The 25054-nt window shown below is 50.7% G+C and overlaps 1 protein-coding gene across 4 annotated transcripts in view; it reads right to left on the bottom strand.

Moving 5' to 3' along the window:
* The window catches only part of LOC311626611 (uncharacterized protein), a 249313-nt gene extending 224921 nt beyond the window's left edge, over positions 1-24392 (bottom strand). For all 4 annotated transcript variants that reach the window (XR_014795733.1, XM_084892237.1, XM_084892238.1 and 1 more), the window contains exons 1-2: positions 23635-24392; positions 8292-8497 (exon numbers count right to left, since the gene is read on the bottom strand). The gene's annotated coding sequence lies outside the window, so the exon portion shown is untranslated. The remainder of the gene's footprint in view (positions 1-8291; positions 8498-23634) is intronic.
* Positions 24393-25054: the final 662 nt, after the last annotated feature.

Here is a 25054-nt window from a genome sequence, read left to right as displayed (position 1 = left end):
GGGAAAATTCATGAAGGTAAGGGGAATGTGCATATTTCATTTTGATAGGTGTCACCAAATCCTTAAATTGCATTTACAAATTTCTACTTCCACCACCAGGAAATTGCCTGTTTCCAAGCCTGGGCAGCACCGGGTCATGTGGAGCTTTGAGATCTTTGCCATTCCAACAGGTGAGAAACATCCTCTAGTACTTTAAACTTGCATTTCTGCTATTCTGAGTGAAGGAGAGAGACTCTGCAAATATGCAAAAGCCACTTATATTTCCTATCCTGTGAATGAGGCATATCCTTTGTCATATTCTCTGTTGCATTGTTGGTTCTTTTCTTATTAATTTATGATGGCTCTTTATATATGAAAGTAATACGCTCTTTCCTGGTACGAAGAGTTGCAAACATTTTCCCTGGTGTTTCATTTTGTTTATGAGGTTTTCTTTTTCCTAAGTGGTCTTTCCATTATAGCCTGGATTATAATTTCTACCCTGGCCCAAACTGTGAGTTACTTAATCAACTCGATGGTGTTTGGGGATGCCAAAGCTATTGTAAGGAATCAGAGACATTTAATAAGACTGCTAATATTCAAAATGCAGTAATTCCACAGCTCCTGGCCTTGGTTTCCTGGCCTGCGGGCCTCAATGCTATACCAGTATAAGCTCCTGGTCACCCTGGAGTCCTCTACTTCTCGGAACCATCCCTGCAGCTCCGGGGGTCCCTGAGCTGGGGTCTTGATGCCCAACCTGCTATTGGCACTGCTGAGGCTGCTCTGAGCCACAGATTCTTGCCCCCAAGCTTTTCGGCAAGCTCTGCCACCACCTCCACTGGACAGGGGTGCTGAATTCAGACGCAGCCATCTCTGGCCTTCAGAGCACAAAGCAGACAGGAAGCTGGCTCAGGAATACAGCGTTTGACTTCAGCCATCCCTGCCCAAACCCCCGAAGCCTCGCTTCCACATGACGGTCACCGAGGCCACCGCTCTGCCTTCTGCGTCGCTGTCTAGATCTGCATACAACCCCTGTAACAATGTGGAAGACACCCGCGTCTGTTTTTAGCCACCTGGATAATGTATGCAGCATAGGCCTGGGGCGTGGGGTGGGCAGCGAGCGCCCAAGGACCTGGTCGGAGAGGCTGCTGGCCCGTGTGCCTCTGTCATGGTTTCGGGACAAATGCTGATTTCCTTCAGCTGGTCTGTGTCCTCCCCTGGGAAATTTTCATTTCTTCCTGGCATCCATCCTACATATTCTCTGGCTTCCGCAGAGACAAAGAGCTCCTTCCCTGGCTTTGAGAATGGCTTGTTTTAGTCAAAGAATTCATCTCCAGCCTCTCAAAGAATGCCCAGCTCTGGTTACAAGAAGCCTCTTTCTCCCTCCTTCCCTAACCCACAGCCTCAACCGACATATTCTGAAGTCAAAAACCCTCTCCGCCAACAAAGCAGCAGAGCTCCCGCTCTGCCTCGCGGCCAAGGCCCTTCACTTACACACGTGCACAGGGTAAAGGGTGGCGGGGTCTTTACAAAAGGTAGCCTTCTTTACACCCCCTGAGCTTGCCAGATAATTCTACCTTCGGATCACTCCCTTCTATTAGATGCAGGTAAGACTATTCTACCCAAATGCCCCGTTAAGATGGACTATTCCAAACACCCTGGGTGGAAGCGGAAGCGGGCTCGGCTGGGGGCGGAGAGCTGAGTGCTGGGGTGGGGGGAAGGGGAGCAGTGCAGGCCCCAGGAAAGCTCTAGAGAACAGGCACCTTGCCTGGGAGAGGAGTGCCACGGAGCACTCGCTGATGTCACCTTGGGAGGCCCGGAGAATGACTGACCTTGAGAGGATGGGCTGTGGGATGGGGGTTTCACAGCGTACGTTCTGTTTGTGGCATCAAAGGGAACAAGGAGCAGAGGGACAGCTGAAAGGAGGAAGGTGCCCAGAACACCTTGGCTTCCGTCCCAGCTTCTCCAGAAGGAAAGCCTGGGCCCAGCCTTGACGCGATGTGTCTGCCAGAGCGGAACCCCAAACGGCCCTCACAGAGCAGGGCTGCAAACAACGCAGCACCGCCGTGATGCCGGTGCTGCCGAGGCCCGCAGTCCTCACCCCAGGGGGAGCGGAGCCCTGGCCGGTGTGGTCAGCTGCTGGGCATCGTCCCATGCACTGAGAGTTCAATTCTCCGTCAGGCACTAGGCATTGGACAAAATGATATTAAAACGCAGGTCTGTCCACCCAGAACTGACATGTTCAAGCAGCTGCCCTTGCTGCTGGGGACAAAGGCCAGAGGGGCAAAAAGCCCTTCCCCCTTTCACTCTGCCTCCACCCCCTCGATCCCCAAACAGACCATAAGCCAATGTGGGCCTGGACCCCAACACACAGCTCTGCCCCGTGTCCGGGCTTCTCTACGGAGCTAGAGCCACTCGGATGAATACACAGCCGCACAGTGCCAGGCTGGATGGGCCTCAAAGAGCACCTTGTTCCTGGAGACTGAGAAGTGCTCCCAGGAACCCAAAGGCCTGAGGCATGGCCGGCCCCGCGTCCAGACAGGCCATCTCCCCCTCACATCACACACCAAGGCCCGTTCCTCATCCTCCTGCATGTCTGCAAAGCGTGTGCTTCTGCCTGTTTGCGCGGGAGCCTGGGACCCGCAGCCTCGCTGATGAGGTCCTCGTCCACCTGCTGCCTGGTGCCCCCCCCCCCTGGAATGCGCTTCACCCGCCCTGGGTGCTCCGTGACTCCAACCTCTTTGCCATCAATATGTTTTCACTGCGCACTGCCTGGGTGTCAGCAGGCACCGCAGGTCCTCAGGACGATCCAGCAGAAACCTGTCACTATTTTGATTGGGCTGGAAAATAATCACGGTGGCCACATAGCTGGGATGGTTTGGACCAAATTTAGAAATGCTTTTGCTTTTCACGGTGACTTCAAATGACGTTTTCTGGATGTCCACCCGACCTTCCCCCAGGATGCCGTCATCTGCTTCTCCCACGGCTAAGAGGAAGCTCTCAGGGGACCTCCAATCCGGGAGGCCATCCCGCCTGCCGTGGACCCAGCCCAGCTCTACAGGCCCAGAGCCGCGGGGTCTGCGAGGCAGCGGGCCCCGATCCTGGGCTGGGACCTGCCTGCCTGCGCTGGCATTGTTCCTCCCAGCCTTTGTCTCCTGCCTTCATCCCCCACAGCCTCACAGGCTCCAGGATGGGCCCTTCCAAGAACCAGGCGCCATCGTGTTGTACACATGCACACACACACACACACACACACACACACACACACACACCACTGGCCTCTGTCAAGTTCATTTTCATAGAAACTCCCCGGCCCCCTACCTGGACTGCAGTCCTGCCTGGCAGGCCTCCACCAGCCTGCCCTCAGCCATGGCCTGGCAGCCTCTGGTCGCCACTCCCTCCTTCCCCCCTCCCACCGCACCCTGCCACGGTGCCTGCCCCTGCACACAGGCCCTTTAGAAATGCTGTCAAAGGGGCTTTACAGCCTGGTACTTGCGGAAAATTTGCCACTTCCGGAGTTTTATCTCACTGTCCTGTCTGCCGCTGGGGCAGGTAGGCCAACATCCTCTCCACAAGGCCAGCTTGCTTTTCCACCCAGAGTTCTCCCCAGAGCCATCCTCGGGGAGGGGGGCGGGGGGGGGGGCTGTCTAGCGCCATCCCAGATGATACAAGGAGGCTGCTGGCCCTGCACCTGATTCAGCCAAACTGAGCAAACTGGTGCTCAGGAAGGTCAAAGGGCCAAGGTCCAATTCCCCTGCCTCCAAGCAAGTTATTCCAGGGACATTTGCTGTGTTTTCAGAAACTGAGGCTCAAAATCCATTCCAGAATTTTGGTGCTGGGTGGTCAGTCTTGGTACCATCAAATCCGAGCCCCTGATTCCTGCTGCCTCTGTGTGTGGTGCTGGAGCCGAGCTTGGGGGTGAGCATGCCCACCACTCTCCCTACTGCCACCCACCAGGCACTGCCCATCCGTCCAGGAAGGCTCTGCCAGCCTGGTCTCTTTAAATATGAGCCCACTGAGACACCAGGAGCCTAAGGGGTTGGTCCACAATCCCTCAAATAAATGGATCAGGGAATCAGGTTCCCACAGTCTTAGCCACTGTGTGCCTGGGGAGGCTTAGACCCGAGATTTAGCTCTGCCATTCACTTGCTGTGTGACCTTGGGCAAGTCACTCCATCTCTCTGAGTTGTTGGGTAAGATGGAGAAAATAATACCTACTCCGAGATAGCAAACAACCGTGCAGATACAGGCCTCCCCATCATGAGGATTGATAAATTAACCCTTTTGCTCTTGCCTGATCCTCGTAAAATATGAGAAAAGCCCACATGCTTTCATGGGGTTGCCTCCCTCATTTGCATTAGTCCGTTATTAACCGAAACTGGTGTCCCCGCTAACCCATCAGCCCCACGGTGGAAGCTGGCCGAGTGTTTGTGAAGAGAGGGGCCCGCAGTAGGACTTTCTCAGGATCACGGGTGGATGTGCCAATGAGGTGCACCTCCAACCTGCACGGTGAGCTTCATGTGCAGACTCTGAGGCAGCACACGGCATTCCATTTGAAGCTGTGCCTTTTGCACACACTGCTCAGCCTGGACAGCACCTCTTTCAGGAAGTCTTCCTTGACTGCACCATGCCCACAAACTCCAGGCCTGTGGTCCCCTGCTCTGGGTTTCCTCAGCCCTCTGCCTTGCAGCACTCGCTGCTCTGCCTCAAGGGCTGCTCCTTGTCTTCCTGCTCAGCGGTCCTCACCTTACCGAGTACAGCAGCATCCCCCATGGAGCGTTATAAAGAGACACACACCATGGCTGCCTCCTGGAAGCCTTAAGGTCGGTGGGTCTAGCGTGGGACCTGTGCAATCTGGACTGGAAAATCTGCAGGGGGTTCTGCTGTTCATCAGCAAGGCGGGTTGGGGGAGGGCTCAGGGCCAGTCCTGCACCCTGGTCTCCATGGTAACCCCTGCATCTAACTGAGGGCCTGCACCCCATTGGTGCCCAACAATTACCCACTAGATGGATGAGTTTCTGCCTCTCTGTTCCTCTCATTCTCCAATTTTTTTTACCAGCCCCTATGCACACTTTTGAGAAGACAGCTGATGACGGGGTTGGCAGGTGGAGGAGAAGAAGGTACTTCTGGAAAGGAAACGGAGGAGTCAGCAGTTACCTGGCTAACGCAGGCCATGGGGGCCTCTCTGAAACTAATCATTAACAACCAACATCTTCATACCCTTGCTTTGCTGGTTCTTGATGGTCCACAACGGGTTCCCCTAAATGAAAGAAGTAGGGAGAGGATGATGAACCCCACCACACGGCGGCCTGGAAGACTTTTTGAGAAAGCAGCAGCCCCAGGGACTACTGCAGTGATACCTTGTTCCCCGTTCGGTCAGGACTTGAAGCCCACGGTGTGAGGCAGCTGCTGACGGCCCGAACCAGAACCCTCTCCCGAGACCCCGGCTGCCTCAGGCTAGCACTCAGCAGCCAGGGCAAGGAAGGTTCGAGAAGGGGCTTCAGCTGCCAGCTCCACAGGGCAGCTCCACCCACAAACAGACCCCTGGCTCCCAGGGCGTTCAGAGGCCCTTTGAGGAAAGTGCTCGAAGGTCTCTAAGGCTCCTTGACCCACAGAGACAGCAGAGTGAAGTCAGCCCAGCAGCTCTCCACTTGTTTCAGGTCTTCTCCCCAGTAGGATGTTGGCCTCCCTCATGGCTGCAGGGGACACAGCAGTGGTGCCTCTTCCCTGGCCGTGCCCCTGCCCCCGGGCAGCCTCTCCACGGAGGCCAGCCCTCTTCCCTGCCTGCCACGGGGCAGCTTCTCTGCCTCCAGCTCTCCCTTGCTCTCCTCTGGGTCTTGTTTCCTGTTCCCCTACACCCTCCCTGAGCCCACTCTTGTTCCTGCACATACAACAAACCCCAAGTCTGCACCTCTGGCCCACACTCTCACCTGGACTCTACCCAGGACCACCATGGCCTTGCCCAAAAAAGTCTCATTGACCCCCCCACCCCTCCGACAACAGGTTTGTGATCAATCTCACTATTAGCCTTCTCAAAAGACAAGTCTGCCTTCTTCCCGTGTTCCCAGCCTCAGTCACCTAATCCCCAAACCGGAGGAGCCGGCCTCTGCCGCACAACGGGCCCATGGGTCCCGCTGGTTCTGGTTTATAAGCACCTCCTGACTCCCTCCTTGGCCAGCACACCAGACGAGGCCTCAGCTACCAGCTTTGGCCCTCCACCCACCCTCAGCCCTCCACCCACCTGGGTCAGCTCGCCAGACCACAGCAACCTGCTCTACCCGGGCCAGGCTCCCCGCCAGCCGCACTCCCAGAGGAAGAGGAAAGGGGGAGGTCTTCCAGACTGCCCATCACAGTCACCGTGCTGGACTAAGAAATAAGGCTTAGTAGTACTTCTTAGGCATTCCTTTTTATCCATAACTCATAATAAAAAATAAAAAATTACACTGCAATCCAGTACACACACAGGTATATACTTTAAGAAAAAGTTCACAGGATTACCCTCGCCCTTACTACAGCAGCTCTCCTATCCTCTTCTATTCTAGTTCATCTATTGCACTTTTTTTGAACGTTGGTTGCAACCCAGTGAATTGATTTTGTGACCCACTAATGGGTCAGCAGCCAATTTAAAACCAGCAGTCTAGCCGGGACCTGTTCGGCTCAGTGGATAGAGCGTCAGACTGAAAGGTCCCGGGTTCGATTCCCGTCAAGGGCATGTACCTTGGTTGCAGGCACATCCCCAGTGGGGTGTGTGCAAGAGGCAGCTGGTTGGTGTTTCTCTCTCATCTACGTTTCTAACTCTCTGTCCCTCTCAATTCCTCTCTGTGTAAAATCAATAAAATATATTTTAAAAAATAAAATAAAATAAAATAAAATAAAATAAAATAAAATAAAATAAAATAAAATAAAATAAAACCAGCAGTCTATTGGCGTGGAACTTAATGATGGAATCTCTGGTAGATAGTGCATTGTACCCAGACCTGGTCCTCTGAGGGAGGGTTCAGGAGACCAGGTTTGGATGTGAATGAAACAGATTGGGGGCATTTGGCCATCAACAAACATGTGCAGACCCCTGAGTAGGGCCAATCTGGTGGGTTGAGGCCAGGTGCATGCTGATACACATGACATGACCAGAAATAGCTGGGTGACTGCATCCATGTGGTTGGTGGACATGCACTTGGTCCAAGAGAATCACAATGGAATCCCGAAGGATCTCAACCTCCACTGCACTTCCCAGTGTTCACTGTGCCTGGGCCCAACTGGCCCGCCCTTTCTGGGCAGCGCCCTCTTCTTGGTGGCAGCAGGCCTGGGGAGGAACCGGGAGAGAAGCAACAGTGGCCAGTCCCTGGGGGCCCAAGCAAACTCATGTCCATTTTCAGAGAAGGTGTGCACCTGAGGCCTGGTTGGTCCACAACCACATAGGTCATCGTAGGTCATCGACTCGGGAGGGGGCACACCATGGAGAAAAGAGAAAGGTGGCCAGTGCCCGGTACCTCCAGCCCCAGGTCCCAACACTCCTTCCCCACACCTCAGGCCCATCCTCCACCCATGCATCTCCCAGACTCCTCCATACCCTTCCCTTTCCCTCAGGGTCAGAAAACATCCCCACTGTGCCGTCTGCCTCTGAGGTGTGGGGAAGGAGTTGGCCATCACAAGGTGGTCTTTCTCCATCAGTCCCCAGCCTGCTTCCCCAAGACCTTCACGTGAGACACACTTGCAGATGCGCCTGACTACACAAGGGGCTGCAGCTCCAACTGGCGCCTTCATTAAATACTCTAATCATGTCAGTGTTTGCATCCTAAGTGAGATACGAGCGCCCCAGCACTGCTCAAAACCCTCTAGTGGCTCCCTGCACCCGAAATTCAGTCCTAACGACCTGTACCCTGGCCCACAGCCCCACCTGCTCAGCCTCCCGGGGCCCTCCCACCATGTCCTGCCCAGCCCCTCGCAGATCCCACAGGCTGGCCCTTGGCTACCGGCCTCTTCCCCCAGAACTTCACATGCCTGGTTCCTTCGCGTCTTACAGAACTTGGCTCATTAGCCATCCCTTCCATGTGCTGGCACCAGAGGACGGACTTGCAGGAGAGCACACGTTAGCTTCTTCCCCACAAAGTTCTAGAAGTCTCACTCGTGAAGACACCTCCAAATCAACTTCCAGTTTAAGAAAGAAACATTCCGAGATAAGCCTCCTGGCCCCACTTTCCAACCAAACACCCCTGCAGACCCTTCCTTACATAATTCAGCTGCCACCTCTGACCTCCCAATGTAAACAGTATCTGTTTGCCTTTATAACAGCTATCATTACGGAAAACTCTTACCTTCGTGTTCACCTGCTTATGGGTTGTCTCCAGAGGACACGGTAAGCTCCATGGCAGCAGGGGTCTTGCCCATATTCTGAAATGCAGCAGGTGCTCCGTACACTTATCTGTTGAGTGAACGGATTGACCACCATTCAGCCAGGCCCGCAGCCAAGGCCTCCTAGAGGAGAGAGGGTTGATGTCAACGTCGACCTCTCCAAGACTATCTGAGAGGAGAAGGAAAGGGAGGGCAGTAAGGGAACTGATGTCTATCGACTGCCAGACACTAGCAAACATGATCCCGTTTAATCCCCATGGTAGTTTCCAGAAATAAACAAACAGTTCCGACAGGACCATCTCACCCTCAGGGTCTCCGCTGGCTCCCACCAGCCACACTTACCCCAGAGGCACGCTGTCAGTTGGCTTGCCAGCCCTGTCCCACATGCCAGGCAGCCCAGACCCCTCGGCATTCTGCTCCCACAGTTCCCAGGCCCTGCCCACTTCATATGACCCTCAGTGACAACATCAGCTAGAATGAGGCCTCCAAAAAAAGAAGCAACTAGACATGCAGCCAGGAGGAGGCTTCTGTCCACTCGGTGTCCCTGGCTCTGTGGGACATAGGCAACCACTGATACTGTGCGCACAAAGGCCATGCAGAAAATGTTCGGACATGAAAATCTAAAAAAAATAAGAAGATGTAAGGTTGTATCTGCCGATGTTTACAACGATGTCAACATGATATGAACAAGTGGACAGTAGCTAGAAGCGTTTGTAGAAAAATGAAAAATGATGGTTTCATGATAGAGGGGTAGAACTCTACTATGAGTTATTTTTTAATATTAAATTTTATTATTGCTTCAATGCTAGTTTTAAAAAGCAAATATCAAGAGGGAGAGAGGAAGAAAGGATGGGAGGAAAAGGGAGAAAGGGAGGAGGAAGTAAAGCAAATCCTTGCCAGTGTGTCCTGGAAGCTGACTGCAGAGCAGGATGCCGAAGCAGCCCCTGCTCCCAGTGGGCAGAGAGATCTCTGCTAGCCAGAGGCATGGGGGTGTGGGGGAGAGAGAGTTGTCCATTGTCCCCACAGCAGTGGCCATGGTGGCATCACTCCCAGCCTCGCACTCCACAGGGACTCAGCCTTCCATCGTCACCCCAGAACCAGCATCCCAAATCTTGCCCCTCACCTTTGCACAGCGCAGCCAGCTCAGTGCACACCCCATCCATCCATTCTCTGCTGCCTGTTCCCTTTCTCCTTAAAGAACCAACCCAAAACTCCCTGCTTCCTGGGAGCATTTCTGGATTACCTTTCACTCTGTGCATCTTCAGAAGCTTGCTGGTATTTGACTTCTTCATACTGTAGGGCGTTTTATCATATGGAAGCAAATCTTTAATATTTGGAAAGAGCATAGACTCTAAGTTCTAGCTCTACCACTTTCTAGCTGTGTAAGTTACTTAACCTGAGTGTCTGAAATTATGTAATGGAAATATTGATACATCCTAAAATGCTATCATAAGGAGTCAATAAGATAATATATATGTAAGTAGCCTGGGAGAGTGCTGGGCACACAGGAAGCAGTCCATAGGTGGTAGTTCTTATTATGATGCAGGGCATAGAATTCTACAAAAGCAATCATGCAATTGTACTCAGAAGTGCATCACCTTTGCATGGACTAGGTGGAGACTCACTGAAAAGAAAACTGTCCCTTCTAAGTCTCTGTCCTTCCCTGATGCCACCCCATCAGAGCACACAACCCGCGGTCAGAGGACAGGCAGCAGCCAGGCTCCTGGCTTCCAGGTGCAGTCCCAGGGCTGCCGATCAGAGCTGGGCTGCCAGTCCATCAGGCAGCTGGGCCAGCATGGGGTGAAGAAGGAGCTGGGAGAGGGGTGGGCTGTAGGTGAGACGGGAACTGAGGTTCAATGCCCAGCAGTCACCAGGACCCACCATGCCCCCCTATCCACCAGCAGAACCTAAGGCCATGTTATTTCCTGGAAGAAAACCGGCCCCACTGGATCTCCCAATTATCTCCCTGTGAAAGATTGAAGGCTCCTGCCATGGTCCACATTTTGAAAGATTTTGCCAACCAGATAAGCTATAATAACATTAATAATAATAATGACCACCATTTACTAAGGGGCCAATAATATGCCATGCATCTTATAAATGTTACTAACCTCGAAATATTTATTAATAATCTGTTTATTTTCCCATTTTGATTAATCAAAGACACATGAGCCTACCAGTCAGAACTGGTCAATATAAGGCAGCATTTGGGAGCGCAGTGAGCTGCTCTACCTCCAGCCATAGCAAGGACAAGGCGAGTTTGGGTGGCCAGGGCAGCCTTAGCCACCAGATTCAGCAATCCCCTCCTCCCCCAGATTGCTATCAAGGGCCTCAAGTAGGGGACTGCTGAGCTAATCCGGTCCTCTCATCTTGCAAATGATGGGCTCCCATCCAGAGATGAGTCCTACTCAAGGCCACACAGCTGGTAGCTAAGCAGCATCCCACTCCCAGGGCAGTGTCCTGTGCTGAAAAAGCAGCCTGGCCTCCCAGGTGGTGGTCAGGACCATCAGAGAGTTGCCCCATGCTCCACTCGAGTTGATCCCTGCAGCCTCACCTCAGCCTGCTCAATCCATGCCCGACACAGGCCTGCTCTCTCCTCCCAGCTCCGTCACTGGGCTCCCCCCACCTCCTTCCACCCCCCCTAAGCACGGGCCTGAGAGAAGCCAGCCCAGAGTGAATCTCCATTTTCATAAAGAGAACCCACCTCCAGCAGGGCCTGGTCAAGCACTGGCTATGTTAGAGTGCCACCAAAAAAAGTAATTCAAAGTCAAACATGGCTAACAAGAAATTGAGGTCTAAGAAAATCCTACAGAATGCTGATTTTTCCCATGATGACTGCCTAATGTTATTTTTCAAATGGCAAATATCAAATTCTCTCCCCAAAATTGCTTTGGGAGCCCTTACTTTGCCCATGCCACATGCTCAGGCCTCCCAAGAGGTCCTCTGCTCTCCCTCCAATCAGCCCTCTTCCAGGGGCTCTTTAAAATATATGCACGTTATATAGACACACTATGTACATGCTTTTATATATATATATGCAAACAAAAACATGCTTGTGCAGTTAGCTCTTCTGTCACCAGCAATGTGTTCTCAGAACATGCTTCATAGCTAATGAATCCTCTACACGTCTATATTGTAGGGGAAAGCCTTAAAGACGCAAGTAGAAAGGGTTCAGTAAAAGGCATACCATTGCTGGGTTCTCACACACCAGACATTGGAATGTGCCCTTAAAACCCGACCTTGAACTGGCACCTGAAGAGCTTGACCCATCGTGTTTAAAATTCAAACACACATTCAGTGGTTCCCTGGCGCCCACTGGGGCAAGGCTCAGGCTGCTGGCAGCACAGGGAGGGGGGCATGGCAGATCGGCTGGCTGTAATGTTTAGAGACTGGAACTTTCACCAACCCAGAATTTTCACATCCAAATGTGCTTTGTTCCCTTCCAATGAGACATGCTGGGAACTCGTAGGTTTATTCCAACTATCTTGCTATGCTGCACACACCTGAGGAGCCCGGGAAGGTCTCGGAGCCCGGCTCCCTCCTGAACACCTCAGTGTGGAGAGGGTCCTCCTTCAGGGAGGGAAGGGCCTGCATTGGAAAAAGAGCCAGAGTCCTCCGAGCCGGGTCTGCTGAACAAGGTGAGTGATCACACTGGGGAAGTGCTATTTTGAGCAACAGTGAGGTTCGGATATAAAATAACAAGAGTCCTTTTATGTGTCTGTGTGAATACGGGATCTGAAAACTAACTGAGAAGTGTAATTCTGAAAGAAAAGCTTCAAGGGTTTTGAGCAGTTACAGTATGGTTGGAACAAGGGCATGTCCGCTTGGTCACTGCTTCCAAGGGGTCGACTGTCTTTGTTCTAGAAACTCAGGTCTGAGGTCGTTTCCTTGGATCCCCATTGGGTGAAAGAGCGCGTCAAGGCCCCCCAGACCTGGAGTGGAACCCACGCTGCGGCCAGGCCCTGGGCTGCCATCAATCGTGTGGAAGGGTCCTCAGTGCAGAGGCTGGGCGGCCCTGCTCCGGCCCCTGGCCTGTGGGCTGTTCTGAATGATGCAGCTAATTAAGGTAAGTACTATTGCAGCTCTGGGCCGGGGCTGCCGAAACAGGCTAGCCTTCCTGTGTCACAGCTTCCAGATGAATCCATATTTCAGGGGTTAGCAGCTCATCTGTAAATAAAATAAAATGTCCTCTAGGCTGCAGCCAGGTAGCCCGGTCCTGCCTTTGGCCTGAATGTGATTAGCACGTTGGGGTGGAGGCAGGGAGAGGGTGACAGGGGCCGCAGATGGGGGGTTGGGGGGGGGAGGTCGACTAAAAATTTTTTTAAGATCTCTGAGAAGTGATTTTGCTGATTGATTTCCAAGAGGGGTTTCCCCTTGCACACTCAACCCAGGCCCCAACGTTTGAAATGTAGCGCGCTTTACGACAAAGCCCAATAGAGTACATTAGCTACTTACTACTTAAAGCTTCAGAACAGAACCGCTAGCGCAGGGGCCTCAGACAAGCCTCGAGCTGTGAAAATCTTCCTTGGGCTTGGAGGGGAAGGGGAAGACCACCCTTCAGGTTTTGCTCAGCTTTTGCCAGAATCTAAAAGGTGACACCGAGAAAGGCCCAGCACGGTGACTCGGACTGTGCCTACAGCAGCAAGCAGGCCCGCAGGACACTGAGGGAGAGGCATGAGGCACTATTGGAAACAGTCAAGCAAAGCTGGTTCTTTGACCAAACCTCCTTTTTTTTTTTTTTTTTTTAATTTACAGATGAGCTATTAAAAACAACCTGCTATTTAAATACAATTCACTGTTATTTTACTTTCTAAACTGATTTTGGGTGCGAAGTCCCTCCTCTCTCTAGGAAGGTTACACGGAGTGCATCTTATGGAACCTCCGAGGACTCAGCAAGAGGAATGCTGCAAATTATAGCAGCAATGGCAGTAAAAATAAGCAACAATCTTCATAACTTTTCAGTAAAGCTAAAAGTTTTCAAAGGTAAAAAGTTGATTAGAGAGGGGAGGTGGGGGATTGGGTGTAAGAGGTGAAGGGGGATTGAGAACCACATATCCGCCATCATAAAACAGTCGCAGGGATGTGAAGCACAGCACAGGGACGAAGACAGTCAACAATATTGTATACCCATGCCCGGCGCCAGGCGGGGACTGGAAATGTCAGGAGGAATCATAAAGTATACGGTTGCCTACACCTAAAACCAACACAAAATAATACTGAATGTAAGCTGTAGTTGGAAAAGAAAATATCTTAAGCAAATAAGGTGACACCATTTAGATATAACATACTCCTACATAGCAAAAAGCCACCACTCACACTGGCTTAGGTTTTGTTTAATTTTCCAAAATCCCTTCGGTATGTGTCCAGGTGATATTTTTAATGTCTATTTTATTTGTTTATTTAGTCTATTAAATATTCCCAGAATGATGATGCACATGGGTTACATTAGGGCTTGAAAAGTTTTCTCACGTGCAGCAACACCAGAAATTGCTCCCAGTATATCTAACGTGTCTGCTTGTCTGCTCCCTTGTTAAGTCCCAGCAACCTTTCCTTTCTTCGCCCCAATTTCAGCATGTGGCGAAGGCATTAGCGGGGGATGTAACACGTTCTTCCCTGGTTCCAGTTAGGACGGGAGGAACAGTTGACTGTACTTTTAAAAGTGCAGTCGTCCGGAGAGTATGATTTTGTTTAGATTTTTTACAAACAGCCCAGCCAGACTGAGAAGCCCATCCTTCTTAGCCCATTGTCACCTTCTCTAACCTGTTGTTTTCTTAAACATCAGCAAAATCCAACAACGACAAAACACACACTCAGCTCAGCTTTGATATCTCTGACACCGCCCTCCAAAATATTTTTAACAATGTTTTCCTACATGGAAAGTCCAAAGGAAAAGGTGAACAGCATAAGGGTTTTTCTAAAATACAAATCTGCATAGAAGTGTTCTGGCTCTATGAAGAGGTTTCTAAGATGTGCCCAGAAAATGAACTTCCAATAATTGTCTCCACAGCATTAATGTGTATCTTCTGTGGGGAGAAAAGTGTAACCTCACGAAGGAATAGAATTCAAATAAATTGTCATTGTCCCACTGCACAAAGCTAAGCTTAGGCGAATCCTAATTTGTTATTCATTCTTCTTGTTTAATTCATAATTTGATGCTAAACGTGGTGACACAGCCGTGCCCCACAGATTCGATTGCATCTGTCCTCACATCCGCGTCTTGCAGCTCCACAGGCTCACTTTGTTTTATACCGAAATGTTTTCAGCGTACAGATGTGCAGCATAGACGGGGAGTGAGGAAGTTATTTTTTTCTGTGGCTGGTGAGCCAACATTAATCTCTCTCCAAAGTCAGTGTCTCTTTTTTACTTTTTTTTTTTAAACGCTGTTTTACTTTTATTTTTATTTTTCCATTCTGGTTAACTGTACTCCTCGGTATTTCCCGAACTCTTGCTTAAAGGGTAAATTCCTCCTGACAAATGTTTTTGGTTTAAAACTAATGTTTGCCCTGACTGGGTAAGTGCCATAGAAGCAAAAAAGGCTTTTTGCAAAATATTCCACAACCTGGTTTTTAATTTACTGCATCATCAGCTACTTTTATGATAATATTTAATCTACTGAAACAAAACCAGTCTGGGAGGGGTTGGGGGGCCGGGGGAGAAAACAAAGAGAAAGAGAGTTTGTTTTTAGCAGCTCCACACTCCCCTCCCCGGAAGGTGGCTGTGAAAACCAAAACAGCCTCACCTGAGGTCACAGCTTCTCTCTTTCTTTCTCTCTGTCTTCCTTCTTTTCATTTATTTTTTTCTCTCTTTTTTCCGTAGTGGTTTAGCTAATCAAACCAAAGGTTATATTTCACTAAGTACAGTTAACAAGTCTAAACAAACAGAAGACTCCAAGAAACAAACCATCGCCCCCCAAACAAAAACAAAAACAAAACACACACGTTACACAGTGATGATGAGTGTAAATCGTCCACGGTTTCCAGATGTGCAAACCCCTGGAATAAAAACAAGTTCAGTGACTAGGCCACTTCAGGTCAAGTTTGGAAAATGTGGCTCAGATGCCCCAAGTGCCAGGCAGTGATGGTGATGCTGTCGTTATTTATGTCAGAGAGAAAAGAAAAGAGAGATAATAAATGCCTCAACAATCAGTGGGCGCCTTCAACTCAGGCACCTCTGACTTTTTACTCCAAAACTCATTATTAGAAACAACTCTGGAGAAATGGCAAAGCAAACCCCAGATTCTGGGGCCTGATTTTGGTCTCAACTTCCTCTGTCTGTTAGGAGATTTGCTGGGAACTACACACCCGAGTGAGAGACTGTGAAGCCTAGCACTGTGCAGGCGGAAACGCCCCTGAAAGATGCGCCCTGAAGAGGCACACTGTAAGGAAGCTGAGCCAGGCCGGGGACCCCCCTGAAAGGAACTGCTACCCATCAGAAGGTGAGCGCTCCTCTGCCTCCCCATGTTTACGAACTGGCCTGGACTAGGCAGCTCAAAGCCAGTAGAACGAGCCTTGCCCCAGTGGCCTTTCCTGGGTGGGAGAGATTGTTGGGAGTTTTGCCTGTGTCTTTGGCAGAAAACGGTCCTTCCCAGGAGCACTGTACCGGTGGCTCCTTGTTCAGCAAAGTAGAAAATGTCACTTGAGCATGAGCCATGACAACAGCATGTACATGCCCACACATACCTTGCCTCTGCCGAGCAGCTGCTGCAGCTGCAAGTTGCAAGGCTGCAGAGAGAATGAAAGAGCCCAGCAAACCCAAGTCAACAGCGGCCACAGTCCGGGCCGCTCCGAGGGAAAGTTCAGGTTATGTGAAGATGTTTCCCTGAGAACGGAGGGGAAGTTTCCGTTAAGCTCTGTAATTAGCTTGTTTGAAAACTCTCTGATTCACCTCCCCACCCTAATTTCTACTATCATGAATTTTGCATTATTCTATGCACAATAATGCACATAAAATTAAATAAACAATTTAATTAATTTAATTAAAATTAAATATTAAACATATTGTGTATAAGAAACCTGCGCCTTTGATTTAATTGGGCAGGAGTACCCAAAGCAGTTTGGGTAACAGCAGAAAATAATTAAAAACAACAAGTACGTTAGCCTCTGGGTACAAGAAATAGTTCGGAGCCTCCTCTTGAGAAAGGTTTATTTAATTAAAATTAAACTAATCTTTGGAAAACATTTGATAAGCATTTCATAATACAAATCATAATCCAAAAAATGAAGCTCAGCCTGACTCTCCACAATATAGAAAAACCATGTTAAATAATTTATCTCTGGCAGTAGCTACTTTCTCCTTCACACACACACACACACACACACACACGCACACACAGTAACTCAACAGACAACATGTTTGCTCGGTTTGAATTCTAGGTAATATTTGGTTCATCTAGAATGTAGGTAAACATTAGCAAAGTGTATTAAGTGTAGTATGTCCACAGTGACAACTGAGGAGAGTTAGTACTTGATCTTAAGCTGGGTATGAATTTTCAGAGCCAAGACCTCATCCAAAAACATCCTCATGAATTTATTTAAAAGGAAAACATAGTGTTCGGGCAAGTCAATATTCTGGTCGGCACTAATGTAGCCCCCAATACAGCAAGAGTGGGGTCCCCTGTCATCCTCAGACACATTTCATTCACAAGCCATCAGGGACAGTGCTTTGTACAAGGGGGGGAAGGCCATTTATATTGCCACTTGTTTCCTCTGGTTGCTGAGGCTGGATATGTTATTCAGCGGCAGAGAGTTAGATAAGATTAGACACAGACCACAAAAGAGAGACAGTCACCAGGCTCATGCACACGCTTCCCCGGTAACCCAGGGCCGGACCTGTAAGAGCCCCCAGACACCCACAGTCTTAGCCAAACTCTAGCCCGTTTTGACACCTATGGCCTGCGCAGGAATACCACCCAAACCAGCCTTGTGGTCTAATTCCCAAGTTACTGGATGCATGCATCTTGGCTGACAAGTGCCTACAGGCATAACTCTGAACCTAAATTGTGTAAATTCCAATTGTCCACCTCTTAAACATCCTATACCCCAAAAGAAGATTAAATAGTCCATCCATTGGCTCAAATAATTCTGTGCACTTCCATTTTAGTATATAGCATATCTTAGTCTATCAGAGGACTTAAAATACCTTATATTCTAAAGGTTTATAATGGGTAAAGCAACTATATTCATCCCAAAGATTCTCTGAGTGCATATACTAATGCGTTTTGTTTTCTCTTTACAGCGAAGCATTTTCTGCATATACCTGACATCAAATATATTCTTCAGTGACCGTATGTATCCTAAAAATCATTGTGAGCTAGCTATACATATCCACACATGTCACACACATAGAAAAATCTGTCCTGCTTGTACCAAGATTATTTTGTAGTGCCTTTGCCCGTAAAGAAAACCATAACAGTGTACAACATTCTGTCTTATAAGCAGTAATTCATAACGGCAACTGATAATTATTCCTGCAATAGCAAGCTTCCTCAAAAAGAAAAAGAAAGAAAAAAACTCAGCTAAGCTTTTAAGCATTTCTCTGTTTGGTTCAACTTTTCTTTGATCCCAAGAACAAAGTACCTCTAGAGACTTACAGTTGGGCCGAGAGACACGACGATCCAAAGGGTGGCCTGCCTATTGCCAGACTTAAATTTAAAAAAAAAAAAAATCTGGAGATGGAAGTTTGGTAAAGCAAAGAAGAATGCAAGCAAAAGACCCTAAAGTCATCTCCAGTTCAATTAACTCTTTCACATAATTATTGGGAAAGGGTGTTTAACCCTCTTGAAAACCCCCAGCGAAGAGCCTGGTGCAGCCTGGCTTCCTCCAGCCAGGTCCACAGCTGCAGAAGGGTTTCGCCTCTGCCATCCAGGGCTTGTCAATGGTGCCCTTCATTTGCATGTCAATCCTTTTACATGATTAATATGTATTTATTGACCAGGAGGCCTTCCCAACCTAGGACAAAGGAAGACAGGCAGTCCCCTTTTATATGGCAGCCATAACTTTCCTGGCAGGATTGACAATTGTGCACAGAAATAATTCCCTTCCAGATAGAAAGTTCCCACCATTCAGACGCAGGACGTGATGGAAAGAAAACAATCTAAACTGAGCACCAAAAGCTCACATGCACCCCTCCACTCCCGTCCCCCTAGAGACATTCGTCTCCATTTCCTACCCGCTCCCTGGGGAGTAAGGACAGGCACTTTGAAGGCCAGAAAAAGAAAAAAGAAAAAAAAAAGTGACCCTCAACCTGGGAGCTTGGACCGCCCCAAGGAAAGGCCTGGCTGGAGCCTGGGATACCTGAGGGAAGAGACCGGCCTTCTTCCAAACGGAAATCTAGAGAACCTAGAGATGGAGGAGGCTGCACCCATGATTTGACTCCTTATGAATCTTTTATCCGCTCAAATAAACGTCATATTTCTCAGACTGACATATGCAGTTTTATTTATTAAACAGCAAACTCTATTTTTTAAAAAAGATCAGCCATACGTCTACCATTAAAGATTCCAAGAAATCCTCTCCCCTTCCATATCCCTTCACTCCTCCCGCTTAGAGGAATAAATAAACAGCTACCTGGATGGTCAAACAGGACCAGAAACTTCCATTTTCACTCTGGCCCCTGCCTCTCCAAAAGTCAGAGATGAGACTCCAGTATTTAGAGAAACTGCGCGAGGGATTATAACTTGTTTCTCTCAAGGCCCTGAAAATTGAGTCCGATCATGCAAGAGGGTTTTGTTGTTGATATTGTTGTTGTTGTTGTTTAACCCTAGGTGGTTCTGGGATGTAGTTTGGTCAGTGACTTTCCACCTTTGTGCACCTTAAATACTTGGCCCCACAGAGAACTATCTCCTTCCTGAGGTCCTCAACTGTAGAAATTAATAAGAAAAATGGGACTTTCTCTTAGGCTGAAGTAGTTCAAGTACAGCCTCTGTAGGTAAATACCATAGCCTCTTAAAGGAAACACACTCATCAAAAGCCAGGGACTGAGTTCCTAAACTGAACACCAATAAAAATGAGTCATCTTTCAGCTTAAAGGCCAACTCTCATTCCTCCCCCAATTCATCGTCCTTGGATTCTATGAAAGGTAGAGATAAACTCACTTGATTTTACAGAGATTCTAGGCCATGACTCCCTCCAGCCCCATCTGTCCTTTACCTGTCATACTCCAGGAAGCCAGGCACACTTTGTAGGAGGACTGGCCAGGGGCCTGCTCTCCACCCACAGCCTGGTCTTTGACGAAGGGCAAGATGAGGGAAGCAGCTTTCACAACCACATCGCTGTTTGTTCTACTTCAACCAACTCCTATTTCACAGTGTCCTTTTTACTCAAACTGTGTAAAGGCATGTAAAGACTGTGCCTAAAAGGTTCACAGAAAGAGTCCTAGAATTCTAAGAATGTAAACTTGGACTAGACTTGCAATGGTTAACACACCACAAGCAATTAAACATAACATGGCCCCAGTAGCATGTTTCAAATTTCTGCCCAAGTTTCGCCCATACTTTTGCAGACATTTGGAAATGTGGTGCACATGATGAAGATATTTTCCTTAATAATAACCCTGAAGAAGATAACCTAAAAACAGACCTGAAGTCATTTCAGCGACATCCCTCCAGCTTCATCTACCCAGAATGCAGGGAGTGACCCAGCTCTAAATGCCTCAATACAACCATGCTTCTGAAAGCTTTTTGAGATTATTCTGTACAATCACATTTTCCAGAAAAAACCATTAAAAAGGCAGGCACGTGTGTTGACAGCACCTGAGAACAAATACAAGGATGAAGAGAGAAAGTATCAAGGAAAAGCAAATATATCTAAACTCTATAAATTTGTGGCTTATTCTTCTCACCTAAACAGATTCTGTGTGGTGGAAGTAAGAAAGCAAAACGTTTCCCCTGAAACTATTGACATAATAAGCTAAGGTAGGTGTGCCTAAACCTGATGTTGTTTGATATTTCACAGATCATAACTTCAGCTAAGTAAACCAACCAAAACATGGTCCCACAGGTGTTGCCGCTGATATTACTGAAGTTAAAAGATGGGCCCTTATTATATTTAAAATATTCCAGACATTCAGGCATAGATTTCAGGAATTCACTTGGCTAATCTGAAAATCTAGACTATGCCACACCAACATGGGCCACTGCTGCCACTGTCAGTGCATCACAGGACTTGGGGCAGGCCAGGCTGAGTGACGGAATAATCGATCAGGCAGGACACAGCTACAGCTTTCCCTCCCGTGTTTGTCCGCATTTAAATCCAGCCTGTGTTCACCAAGGACTATCTTTGTTTTAAATTTTCAACTCACTGACCACCACCTCAGGCATTTCAGGGGCAAACTCCCCTCTAGATTTAAAAGAAGGGGGTTGAATACTTCTGGACACCTCAACTCTGTCTTTGGTCTCCTCCCCATCTATAAACCTGTGCTTATGGGAATGGGCACTAAGCAGCGGTCACCAACTGGTGGTCTGAGACCACTGGTGGTCCGTGAGGTCTGAAGGGTTGCCGACCGCTGCCCTAGAGCATTTGGGCATCTGCTTTCACATTAAAATGACTGAGTAATTAATGGAAGTTGGCAACTGTTCATGCAAGCAGCAAGCCTCCTTCCTCCTCTCCAGTCTTAGGGTTGTGTGTTCACATACACTTCACGGTGGATCCCCTCCCCATTCAGCTAGTCTCCCCTTCCCTCACTGTCTCTGTGGAGCCTCCCGAGCTCTGTGGGGTGACCTCCCTCTTGAAAAACCATTTAGACTGGCCCTCTTGGCCATTGAGGACCTTTGTGGTGAAAGAGCCATCATTTTTACTCAGGGCAGAAAGGGCAACTACATGGGCCCTACTCCCTTGCAAGCTATGGACAAGTCACCAGCTTATTTATATAATAAGGGAAACTGCATCATTTTTAGCCCTAGTCGCTGTTGACACCCGAGGGCACCTCCCACACGCACACTTCCAGTAGGTCTCTTTTCAAGGAAAACAAGCCCCTCTGAAATGAAAGCAGCCCTCCCACTTTCCTTGCAACCTGTGAGCTGAGTGAGGTGAGAGGCGGAAGGGCTGGGGGCCCCTCCTGGTTCTGCCCTCCAACCCAAACCATACCTTTTGTGCTAGAAGGGCTCCCAGCGTGGGATGGCCGGAATGTGGAGGCAGCGACTGTGCTGGTGTTAATAACACAGTGTCACAAAGGAATTCAAGCTGAACTCAGGGGATTTTTCCTTCCAGGAGCCAATACTTTTCTGTCTTCAAACTTCCCTGCTCTATCTCAGAAGAATAAGAACCCTCTGTCATTTTTCTCCTGGAGGCCATTTCACTTCCTTCCAAGTGCCCTTTGTGAACTGACCAAAGAACCTTTGATTATGGAGGAGACAACCACCAGGTCACTAAGTGAGTTCTGTACACAAGGTTAAAAAGGCTCTGGATCCATTTCCAAAGTGAGCCAGCCTCCCCAGAGGGGACTGCCTGCCCTTGGGGCTGCATCCATGTGCCCACATAAACCTGGGGGCTGGGGACGGCCAGCTGGCCCTGCGAATGCAGCCTCTGGGTCAAGCACTGAGGAGTTCCAAGGGCTGGTGTAGGGTTAGAATGGAGCCATGAAGGAGGTCAGTCTAGAAAGATGATTGGTGGGTCTCCTGGTACTCTCTTGCAATCACCTCTAAGTCCACAGGATTTCACTGCAAGCAGGAAGTGAAAGGGAGGAGTGGCAGTGAGGGTAACCAGCATCTCCCAAGCACACATAAACTCAACACCTGAGGGAACCTCAGGAGTAGCACTGGGCATCTCTCTCTCTCTCTCTCTCTCTCTCTCTCTCTCTCTCTCTCTCTCTCTCTCTCTCTCTCTCCCTGGCCCCATTTCCCTCCGCTCTCAAAGCAGGGCCCATGCTAGGTCTGTACATCCCATCCAGTGGAGCTTGCTGTCAAGGCCCCACCAAGGAGCTGTTCCCTTCCCCAGGTGAGCCCGCCCCAGGGCTTCCCCACTCCGTCTCACAGCCAAGTGAGCTTGTGAACACAGACGCTGAGGATCCAGGCAAGGAGCTCCTCGCTCCGTTTTTCCAGGGCAGTGTTTGCCATTTGCTGGAATAAATGAAGCGTCCGTAATCTCCATAAAAGAGCTTTCACGCTTCAGTCTCTGAAACTAAGTTGGGGCTTAGACAGAAAAGGAAAAAAGGACTTTTAATTTAAAGTACCGATCACCACCACTCTGGCTCTAGAGGGTCTAGAGGGGGGTCCCTCCCCACCGGGGAAGCGGAGAAGTGCAGGAGGCCTCTGCTGGTATCGAACTGCTTGGTCCAGGATGTTATCTGGAGAAATGTAAGCGAGCAGTCCCAAGGTCAAGATTGGGGGCAGCGGGTCTTCTTCCCAGGGCAGCTGCCTTGCACTTCATGTGGGAATGCCATGGCACCTTCCCTGATTCTTAGCATTTCCGGTTACTTTCTCCTGATGGCAGCCTCTGTTTGGGGCCAAGGTTTGCTGGGTGCACAAAACACTCAGCGCATCCTTTCCCCACCCTGCACCCCGCAGTTCCTGCCCATTCAGAGGGCGCCACCAAAAAGTAAGGGAACTTTCCTATTCCCAAAAAGTAACTCCGTTCCACTTTAGGCGAATGGCCTGAAGGAAGTTATATCTTCCAAATTCCCCCCTCCCCCAATACCCCCCCTGCACCTAGGGCCCCTCACTTCCACCCCAGTGCCCAAAGCAAAGACAAAAGACTATGCATCACCAATGAGGAGGGCCCTGTGAGGGAATTTTAGATAACAGAAAGAAACTCCAGGCCTGAGGGGCGCGGAACTGGGTTCATCCGATTCCCTGGATTATCTGCATCTCGGTTCCCCACCCAGCTCTAGGCGTCCGCCTGCAGAAAGCATGGGGCAACTGGAGGGACCCCAAAGTAGGGAGGCCGGCAGTGAGGGCCAGAGCTCCATCCGCAAGGGCAGCAGGCGCGGGGAATGGAGCAAAGGATCGAGGACGCGTCCAGCCTGGCCGGGACCTGTCTGTGCCCACTGTGCCTGGCTGCGCCCTCTGCCAGCTCTGCAGGCCTTGGGCGGATGCCGCCCCGAGAGGACGCACAGCGAGGACAAGTTGGCGCCGCCAGTTTTAAAGAAATTCCACGTGAACAGTGAACCCAAGCGGGGAAACCGCAGCTGTGCCTGCGGGAGCGAGTTGACCAAGCAGCTCTAGAAAGAGGGGAGGGTGGGAAATGTCTGCGCCAGAAGTGGTCGCTTTGGGGGGGAAAGAGGAAGCAGGGGGCAAGGTTCCTATTGCAACTTTTTCTCTCACACAAAAAAGGGAGGGTTTCTTCCCCCGCGGGGGTTTCGTAAGGCGCTCACCTAGTCCGAGTCTCGGCAATGCAGTTGGCTGCCCTTCGCGGGCCAGGTCCGGCCCAGCCGCCCGGGGAGAAGGCAGGCGCGGAAGCCCCTGACTCCGGGCCCACGGCCGCCAGGGCCGCGCAGGGCGCAGAGCCGCCCAGCAGCCTGGGCTCGGGCTCCCCGTGGGCGCGCGCGCGGCGGGTGTAACCGCTGGGCAAGTGGCTGCAACACAAACACCGTCCATCCCCACGGCCTGAGGTCCCCCCTCCTTCTTCCTGCTCGACCCAGGACCGGCCGCCCGGAGCCAGGGCTTGTGCAGCCAAGACTGCAAGCCAAGCCGAGGCGGTTACCGCAAGGGAAGGGCGCTCCCCCAGCGGCCACGAGCTAAAGGGGGACCGGGGGCTGGGGAACCTCGGGGAGCAGGACCGCGCGGCCGCCTCCGCAGTCAGCGCTGCTCCCTGACGCGCAGTCCGAGGAGGAGCGGCCGGTCGGGGCGCAGGCCTCCCTCGGAGGAGCGGAGCGAGGCCGCCGGCAACGGGAGCGGGGAGCCGGCGGGGTGCCCGGGCGCTCCCGCAGCAGCGGCCGGTCCGAGGGGCCAGGAGCTTGGCTCCGGAGCAGAGAACGAAGAGGAACCCCGAGACCGACCGGGAAGCCCCAACAAAATCACAGACAGGAGAGCGAGCCCGGCCCTGACCCAAACCGAAACCGGACTAGAATCGGTCTCCCGGGAGAAGGGGGTGGGAGCCTGCGGCTGGAGCGCGGGACCCGCCGCCGGCCCGGACTCTGCAGGGAGGTGGCCGCGGCGGCCTCCCCGGCGTCCGGGCCGGAGGCGGCAGGGCCCGCGCCCCTCGCTGGGCGGACAGACCGGGCCCCGCGGTTCCGGGAGGAGGGGAGCCCCAGACGCGCCCGCAGGCCCAGCCCCCACCCCAGACGAGGGCGAGGGCGGCGGGGCCCCCGCCTGGGCAGGGCTGACCGGAAGTGCATCTGCCCCGCGCCCGCCGCCCTCCGCTGGGCGCGGGCAGCTCCGCGGGACCCGCGAGGCCAAGTGCGCGGCGCCCGGGCGCGCCGTTCGTTCCCGCGGAGCCGGCCCGAAAAGCGCGGCCGGGAGAGGCGGGCGGGCGGGAGTCCCGTGGCAACTTCGTGGGGAAAAGATCGCAATCTCCTGGGAACCTAACCTGAGACCCGGGTGGAGTGGGTGCGAGAGCAGGAAATCATGGGACCTAAGTTACCAGTTAGAAGGGGAAGGAGGGGAGGGGGGGTGAGGGCTGGGGGCTAAAAACTACGGATCCTTAAGATTCCAGAAAAGGGAGAATACGCCTCAACCCAGGTCAGCGCCGCTTCCTACCTTTGCGAAGTTTCCTTAGGACTTGATACTGCGCTGGGAGGATATAATTTATAATATAATATAATAATAATTAATATAATATAATTATAATGCAAA

This window comes from Pipistrellus hanaki, assembly GCF_964339955.1.
Source record: "Pipistrellus hanaki genome assembly, chromosome: 8".
NCBI classification, from domain to species: domain Eukaryota; kingdom Metazoa; phylum Chordata; class Mammalia; order Chiroptera; family Vespertilionidae; genus Pipistrellus; species Pipistrellus hanaki.
This window is presented reverse-complemented; position numbering and strand designations above follow the sequence as displayed.